Source organism: Thermobia domestica, chromosome 1 (genome assembly GCF_964235325.1).
Source record: "Thermobia domestica chromosome 1, izTheDome1.hap1.1, whole genome shotgun sequence".
In the NCBI taxonomy this organism is placed as follows: domain Eukaryota; kingdom Metazoa; phylum Arthropoda; class Insecta; order Zygentoma; family Lepismatidae; genus Thermobia; species Thermobia domestica.
In genome coordinates, this window is record NC_137454.1 from 325895920 (window position 1) to 325903869 (window position 7950).

The following is a 7950-nucleotide window of genomic DNA, read 5'->3' on the forward strand; positions in this document are numbered from 1 at the left end:
TGAATAACAAATAATTGTTTAATTTATTAGAATATCAAATAATTTATTAAATCATTTGAATAATGAAAAATTGATTAAACTATCTGAGTAACGAACAATGAATTATTTTTCAATAACAAATAATTGATTATTTCGTGTCAATGACAAATAATTTATTAACTCATTTGAATAACAAATAATTGATTAAAGTATCTGAGTAACGAACAATTGATTAAATTTTTGAATAGCAAATAATCGGTTAATTTATTAGAATAAATAATTTATTAACTCAATTGAATAACGAACACTTGTTTAAAGTATGTGAGTAACGAACAATTGATTAAAATTTTTAATAATAACAAACAATTGATTAATTTATTAGAATAACTAATAATTTATTAAATCATCAATTTACATCATTTATTAGATCATCATCATCAATTTATTAACTAATCAATTATTTGAATAACGAACAATTGATTAAAGTATCTGAGTAACGAAAAAATTGATTAAATTTTTGAATAACAAATAATTGAGTAGTTTATTAGAATAACAAATAATTTATTAAATTATTTGAATAACGAACAATTGATTAAAGTATCTGAGTAACAAACAATTGATTAAATTTTTGAATAACAAATAATTGACTAATTTATTTTAATAAGAAATAATTTATTAAATCATTTTAATAATGAATAACTGATTAAAGTTTTAAATAACAAATAATTGATTAATTTATTAGACTAAGAAATAATTTATTAAATTATTTGAATAAAGAATAATTCATTAAATATTTTAATAATGATCAAATTGATAAGATTATTTGTATAACGAATAATTGATTAAATAATTTGAATAATGAACAATTGAATTAATTATTTGAATAATAAACAATTGATTAAATTATTTTAATAACGCACAATTTGAATAACCTTTTTGAACGAAGAACAATCAATTAAATTATTTCAGTAACGAGCAATTGATTAAATTATGTGAATAACGAACGACTAATTAAATTATTTCAGTAACGAGAAATTGATTAAATTATCTAAGTAAATGAAAAATAATAAATTAAATTTTTGAACAGCAAATAATTGATTAAATTATGTGAATATCACAATTGATTAAATTATGTTAATACATACAATTGATTAAATTATTTTATTACAGACAATTGATTAAATTGTTTGGATAACAAACATTTGATTGAGGATTATCCAAATAATGAACAATCGTTTCAGTAGTTAAGTAAATATCGAAAAATAGATTAAATGCTTTGGAATAACATTTTTTTTTGAGTGATTTAGCAACTTTATCATATTGTGCTTTTGATTTTTAATATTACACAATTCTGCCTTTAAGGTAAGCGATACGGAGATAAAAAAAAAGGATTATCAGGAAATGAAAGATGAAGAACAAACAAAAATCCACGTCCTAAACGAGATTCGAACTCATGACGGACACGTCACAATTCTTTTTTTTTGAAAACTACACGAAGCATCAAAGTTAGCTACCAGACATATGGTTAGTTGGTCTACTTTTATTTTGGATCATTATTTTTAAAACTTTCTAAAAACATAGTTTTTCTTTCCTGAATGAACAATTCCCAGTCTGTCCTTATCGATTACAGGACGTAGTTTATATATATATATATATGTATGTATGTATATATATATATTTTAAAAAATGCTTGTTAGTGCCCTATTTTATCCTTTCTTGATTAAAAGTATATTCGTGAAACACCTTATCAGTACCTTATTAACTTCAGTGTGCTTCTGCCATTTAAGACCTGTCTATCACTTTTTGTCTGATACTACAGTATTGTAATCCACTCATGCGTTCCGCCAAAACAAGAGCACCGATGAGGTCTCCAGACAATTTGGCGCCCAGCCTACTGTACGCTTCCTGGCGTGTTGCACAGCGAGAAAAGAGTGAGATCGGATAAAAAACGATGTTTCCACTACGATAGGAGAGGAAGTAACTTTATCTGATGTGTCTTTTTGTATTTTTATTACTGTTATTATTATTATTATTATTGAAATATCACTTTATATTTTGACCTTCATAGACATATTATATTTTTCACATGTAATATAATATACGATTTCCTTTCCAGTAAAATCCATGTTATTCGCTTCCTTCTCGAAAAAAAAAAAAAAAAAAACATTGGAAAATAGTATGAACTTCATTCACTTAATATACGATCAACTTTCGGAAACAATACAAAATTTCTTATTATGTTACCTAAATTCAAAATTTCGCGTAATTTACTTTTATCCTAGTATTTTCAAAACAAAAAGGCTTTCAGTTTAACGTCTCACTATTATGCGCTTGGGGTTAAGGAAGACAGTGATTAAGGTAAGTGAATGATGACGGAAGAATTGGTGGAATGAGAAATAGGAGGAAACCGAAGTACCTCGAGCAAACCCGAGGACATGATGTCCACCAGAAACTTACTTGGCTGGTATCGAACCAGGGACCCCAACCACCAGAGTTAAGAGCTCTAACTGAGCCACCGTGCCCCCTATTTTCAAAACAATTTATGTATTTATGTAGTTGGTTGTAGTATTGATGTAGTTGATCCAGGTTCGATTCTCGTCGGGATCACAAACTTTCCGGAGCTGAATCAATACCATGAGATTAAATGGCGACTGATCCGATGGTGATTAAATCGTACATCCCTATTAATCTTAACTGATTCGTTTTAAGAGTTCAAAATATTGTCACGATTTTTAAATTCTAGAAATGCCAAAATGGGTCATTTTTGACTCGTAAAATAATATGGTTGTTTTGTCAAAATAAATCTAATAACCAAATAACTCTTAATATTTTAGATAATACATAATGTATACTATACATCTGGCGGGTCAGTCAATGTAAGTGGCTCCTTGTCTGTAAAACAATCATTTCTTATGAGAAATGAACATGGACTAAAAAAAGATAAAGATAAAGAAAAACTGCCTCATCTTGGCGTTTCGAGGGTTAGAATATTTTGGCACAGATTATTAGTTACAATAAAACGTCATTGAAATGAAATTTTTGGGTTTTACGTTCCACTGCTATGCCTGTTAAGCTAAAGGAGTCGGTGATGATGAGAGATGAATGAAATGGTGGAATGAAGAAAATGGGAGGAAACGGGAGAACCCCGAGAAAACCCATGCACACGGTGTTTGTCCACCACAAAGTTAACTTGGCGGGAGCAGCGTTTGAATCCGGGACCCCATGCACAGAGATAAACGCTCTACCACTGAGCCACCGCGGCCCTCCTTATAATAAAGCATCATGAATACGTTTTATTGTATATGGTTATGTGCTCATTATGTAAAATTGCTTTATTATGTTCCGAACTAAACAATAAACACTATTTTGTTTCATATTTTCATTTTTATTAATTATCCTAAATTAAAGTTTTTTCTACAACATTTCTTTTGGTGAGTATCCTACTTTAGTTGTTGAAATTATGATAATCCTAAGTCAGGGACTACAGCTTTAGTCCAGTAGAAAGAAAGAGAAAAAAATATCAACGGCGTCCGATGTGACGACCACACATCTTCAAGTTATATGTGCGTCCTCTGGCCGCCTCCACCACTTTGTAGACTACTGACATGGGATTGTGAGATATAGGCCTACGAATTTGGCTATCAAAACTCGGTCGTTATATCGAAACATATAAAAAGTATGCAATAATCGACAATAAACAAAATTATAGAGCTTTTTTTATCGATATTTCGATATTTTAAAAATCGACCAATCGATTGATGTATGAATTATTGCCTAGAAACTAACTGTAGCGTTAATATTATATTTATTTTTGAAATTTTTAACAAAATTAGCTACGCTTTGAATTTAGTTTGGAAATGTTCTTCTATCGGAGGAAATCAAGGTTATAACTGCACAAATAAGTTTATCTTTGTGTTCTACAGAGTGACAAACCATTATAATCAGAGCAGTTACTGCTCATGTCTTTCGACTAGTGCAGTGGTTACCAACCTTATTTACCTGGCGCCCGCTTAGTGAAGCGTTCATATTTCACACCCCATACTTCGTAAACTCTGCATACGTCACGCCCCCATCCTTGCCACTCGTTGGTCTGTCCTTTCTTGCGATTTCCGATGCAGCAATGAATTCTATAATAATAATAATAATAATAATAATAATAATAATAATAATAATAATAATAATAATAATAATAATAATAATAATAATAATAATAATAATAATAATAATAATAATTATTATTATTATTATTATTATTATTATTATTATTATTATTCTCACCAGCAGCAAAACTTTTGCATATCATTGTAGAGCAAAATTACGTCCTCTTACCTTTCTTTATAATGGGACTATAGTTCTTACTCTGATTATTTTGTCTTTTGTGCTATGTTTAATTTAACGCCCTTTTGCTACAGCATTAGTAATATTTGTAATAAAGAATGTAATTCATTTCTGTTAGTAGCTTTGGCTCCCATCCGCTGCTCATTCTCTACTCCCTCTCAGAGGTCACACCTTCCAAGTTGGGAAAACTGGTCTCGTGGGTAGCATATGTGCCTTGAGACATGAGGTTTCGGCTTCGACTCTCGAAAGCACAATAATGATTCAAATCTCATTTTAAATTGTAGACCTAGTCCTATATAGACCTCGTCCTGTATAAACCTTGCTGCTGATAAAGAACCTAAATACAAACCAACCAATCAGAATTATTTTCATCTCCTTATCCTCTTATTAGTCTTCCTTCTCTGCTTCCCAAAGGGTTTATTCTAATGGTGTGGCTTGATTTTATACCTACGAGAAACTGTTATTCCTAATAATTTGCATTGTTCTTAATCATTATCCCTTTATTTATTTTAATGTAGTGTTTTGTTCACTCAGAAAAAGCGGCTTTTTTAGTTTTTGTAGACGCTTCACCTCTTCCTAGATTAACAGTATTTTATATATAAATATTTTCAATGTTTACTTCCAGTCTGTTTCCATGAAAAAAGTTTTTTCATCTCGTCTCGAATTAAAAAATATAATTCTCGTCTCATTTTCAAGTTGGAATATACACGAGAAGATACATTTTCTTGTATTGTGTGCAACAAGTACAAGTCACATAGAAGTCTCTCAATAGAGTAGAACTAATTGTTGTGAGTATATTTTTACTGTCAAGATGATCTTTTCTCTCTCTTTTCTCTCCGTCCCGAACTAATTCATTATAGTTTGTACCTATTTCTTTTGGTATCCAAGTTGAAAAGGTTTAAGACTTTTATCTTCTTATCTATGTTCCAGAATTCGATTCCGGTAGCCGACATATTCTCTACTACCCTATAGGTACAGGGAAAAACTAGGATATATAAGATGTAGCCGTAAAGATTTCATTATTTCAGAATGAGTCTCACTTTTAAACATTGAGGATCTAAGTTTTTGCTACTTTATGCAAGATTGATGTGGTGAAGGGGGAACCTAATATTAAAATGAGTTCAGAACAGAGGTGGCCTACAACCAGAGATGACCCACTGTGACCCACTCAGACTCATGACCCACCATGACCCACTCTGACCTACCACCCACCATGAACCACTCTGAAACACTACCAACCAAAACCCATCGTCATCAACTTTAACCCATGATCCACGCCCTCCTCTCCACTGACTAAAGAGTTTACACTTATAATAAAGCAAGGCTGTGAAATTATACGGTCAACCGCTCAAGCACCGCCCTTTTACATTACCGGCTGATCTGACCTTTAGGCATAAAATAGTAAAGTGTTTGTCATGGGTCATATTACGATGAATTTCAATTTAATTACCATATATAATTATTTCATTGTTGAGTCACAGATACTTTTCAGTGGAAAGTAGGATGAAATTTGAAAGACTCAAATCAAGGTTAAGTCGGCCAACGTAAAGGAAAAAGAAGTGTAAAATTAAACTGTCTCGGAATCCAAATAGTAAGTAACATCGCTATTGTTACAATTACAAATATCAATATCCGAAAGTGCCGAAGTTCTTTCTCACTCAGATATACTCATCTCTGCTAAAATGAAATGAAATCTTTGAGTTTAACGTCCCACGGTTATGCCGGTTAGGCTAAAGGAGACGGTGATAATGAGTAATGAATGAAATGGTGGTATGAAGAAAGTGGGAGGAAACGGGAGAACCCCGAGAAAACCCACGCACACGGTGTTTGTCCACCACAAAGTTCACTTGGCGGGGGCTGGGATCGAACCCGGGACCCCAAGCACCAGAGGTGAACGCTCTACCACTGAGCCACCGCGGCCCCTCATCTGTGGTAAGTAAACAGAAAGAAATGAAAAAGGACGAAAAATGGAAACCTTAAAGTAAAATGTAGACAAAATCACCAGTGTTCAGAAGATGCTGTCTACAGTGCACTGAGCAGAATGGGTCGTAGTGGATCAGAGTGGATCGATGGTTCATGGTGGTTCGATGAGTCAGAGTGGGTCATGGTGGGTGGTGTGTCTCAGTGGGTCACTTCCTGCTGACCAACGATCCACTGACTCACTCACAAATCTTGACCCATGACCCACATCATCTCTGGTTCAGAACCAGGATGGTACTGTAAAATTTGGTACAGACTACATACAATGAGTTAATATCTGCTATCACGGATACCACATATTGTTTTCAGGAAAAAAAAAAAAAAAAAAAACACCGAAAGACCAACACACAAACGCAGCTACGAAAGCTTGCACAATTTGATGCACGCATGCACTTAACACTTCGTGTAAAATAACAATTATTTACGCATATTGCGTAACTTTATTAACTACAGTAAATATAGGTCAATCCCTAGCACTATAGTCTTTAATATTATATGTAGCAGTGTCTCGTGTACACTACGTCAAGAAGTTTGGTTTGTATGATGTGGTATTTCCTCAATTAATATTGAAACCACTACCACTTCTAGTTTTAAAACAGATAGAGTAAAGTGAAGACGGAATATATAGACCTACTAGGGACACTTCATTGGTTCAGAAAACTGCTTCTCTCTATGCATTACAGTTTCTACTATGCAATCAACATTAACCCTTTTAGGATTTTTGGTAACTTTTGTATCGTCTTTGATCGCTTATTTAGGTTCTTCAACAGATATCTTTTTTATTAGTCAAGGATGGACCAAAGAACTACCCAGATGCGGTTTGAAACCGGATGGTCAATTTGGCGGCGAAAAGTGGGGCGAAGGGGCGTGACATTTTTTATTTTTTCTTAAGGCAAATTTCAAAAATTTTTCACGTCTTTAGTTTTGAAGATATCAGATTGGAACTTTGCATAAGGATTATGTGTACCTTTGGGTATTTTTCAAATTTTTCTGAGATTTGTACATGATCCGGCCGGGCCCGAGGGGTGCAAGTGTTCCGACGGGGTGATATTTTCAGACGGTTTCCGGCTTCTCCCGATTTTTTCGGTTCAGGTATATGATACGTACATGTGAGTGGTACCCTTGGAAAGGGCTGGGTCGGATTTAGGGGGTAGAAAGGTGCACGCGAACTCTCCTTCGTTATAAATATACACTATCTAAAATGAGAAGCTAGCTCTCATTTTGGGACTCTAAAGAGAGCAGAGTTTTGCAAAAGCAATAGTTTAAGTCGATTTTCAAAAGGTTGAAGGATTCACCAAACAAAACAATATAGCATTTGTCAAGTATGGAAGAAAACCGAAACTAGGAGGAGAAAAGAACTTCTTTTTCCTGCATAACACTTGCGACCCTCTTTAAAATACCCCCCCCCTCGTTCTATGTATCAGCGTTGTCAGGTGTAAAGAATATTGTCACATGTCACTTTGAAGAGTTCCAGTGTGATTGGTTATTTTGGTAGTTATTGGTGTATTTCCCATCAGGTATTCCACATCAGCCTAAAAAGTATAATCTTTGGACGTTAAACTGAAATATTTCATTGCATCTTTTTTCCATCCTTCTTAAGTAACTATGGTAGATTAAAAATTCTATATTAAATGTAGACCTCTAATAAACTAG